This window comes from Salvelinus sp. IW2-2015, unplaced genomic scaffold (assembly GCF_002910315.2).
Source record: "Salvelinus sp. IW2-2015 unplaced genomic scaffold, ASM291031v2 Un_scaffold2082, whole genome shotgun sequence".
Classification (NCBI taxonomy): domain Eukaryota; kingdom Metazoa; phylum Chordata; class Actinopteri; order Salmoniformes; family Salmonidae; genus Salvelinus; species Salvelinus sp. IW2-2015.
The window spans coordinates 30,251-32,184 of record NW_019943423.1 but is presented as its reverse complement, the minus strand read 5'-3'; positions in this window follow the sequence as shown (position 1 = coordinate 32,184).

Sequence of the window (1,934 nt, the reverse complement as noted above, 5' to 3'; positions counted from 1 at the left end):
CCAGAGCTATTCACTTCCAAGGAACCGAGGTCTATTCATTTCCACAGGACCAGAGCTGTTCATTTCCACAGGCACCAGAGCTGCTTCATTTCCACAGGACCAGAGCTATTCATTTCACAGACGAGCTGTTCATGTTCACAGGACCAGAGCATTTAATTTCCACTGCGACAAGGCCCTGTAATTTCCGGGCTAAAATAGGCAGATAGATAAAGCTTTGTGTTGTACAGTACAGTATCAGTATCTCAGTGAAGACTGATTGAATTACAGGGCATCCCCAGTGACTAGGCGTTGGGTAATTACAGTGTCATTTAAGATGACATTATTATCGGGGTGGCTTTATTAGAATGTGGTTCCCTGTAACTTCACCTCGCCGGTTATACGTCCTTATCGTAAAGGGAAGTGATTAGGGGAAATAAAATGCCCTCCGTTGTCTTCTTTTGTAACAAGGATCGCTGGCTTATTAATGCTTTCTGATATGCCAGCTGCCACGGTGATTCTATGGTGCTTTTATTTACATTGAAGGACAGTTTAACCTAGGACCCATGCCCATATTATATATGTACATTTTCTATGTATTTACATGTTGTCAGTTCTGGTGAGTTTCTCTATCCACTGTTAGCTGTATTCATTATTTTTGGAGGAAGACGAGGGAGCATTATAAACACTATAAAAAAAAACGGTTCTATATGGAACCCAAAAGGGTTCTACCTGCAACCAAAAGGGTTCTACCTGCAACCAAAAGGGTTCTTCAAAGGGTTCTCCTATGGGGACAGCTGAAGAACCCTTTAAGGTTCTATACCACCTTTTTTTTCTAAAAGTGTACAATTAGCAGTTACCCATCCATCCATGATTTCTGTTCTCTATATGCTTTAATTAGGTGTTGCCCACCTCCCCTCCCACAGAGTCCTGCTGGAGTTGGAGAGGATAGAGGGAAGAAAAGAAAAGAGGAGGGATGGATGGAGGGATGGAGGGATATGGTGGCTCAGGGCCAGGGGATGAGAGGCCTGCCAGAGAGGAGAAGATCGGCACGAACACACACACCTCCCACCAGGAAACATCATGACTATAAACAGTGGCTGAGCCAGGATGTCAAAGTTGAGTTGAAACATGATTATTAACCCTGACCATGACAATCAGAAATACACAGATACACACACGCAGGAACACACACATTCGCACACACATTCGCACACACAGGAACACATTGCAAAACAAACTGTGGAATTTCTACCGGAACTGTAAACATTAATTATGTCCTGAAGTGCTTACTGGCCACATGATCTGATTGGCTGTCACTAGGTTCTAATTGATACAGGCTCTAACTGGTGCCCAGGTCTGTTGGTCAGGGCCACACACATAATATATATTATCACTGCAATTAATGGTCATACAGAATGATCATACAGTGGAGAGAGGGAAAGAGGGAGACAGAGAGAGTGGGTCTTTCCACGAAAATAGTGCACCAATATAGAATAATGTAATATTAAAGTAAGTGCCTTTTAATATAAACTAAATTGAGAATTTCATCAATCTTAAAGCTTAAAGCTTTTATGACAGAATGTTAAAATTAGGTAAAAACCCCCAAAAAGTTGACCGAGTTGCACTTCTGAAAAGGCACCAAATTGATGGAAGGACCAGTATAGGAGCAAGGGAAAGAGAGAAAGGAGAAAAGGACAGGAGAACCGAGTGAGAGAGGGTGAGGGAAGAGAGAGGCCAAGCAATAGAGAGGGAGATCTGATCACCCGGGTTATGTCAATAACTCTCTTGCCCCAGGGTTGTGTAAATTGATKTTTTACAGTTTCTCCTGGTGACAGCGCCTGTAGCAGCCCAGATAAATCACTGTACCTGTAGCTCTGCTCATTGATTGGTGGGACCTGTGGCAATGAGACCGGGCCCCTGCTGGGGAGAGAGAGGAGCCGCTGGGATAAAGAGTT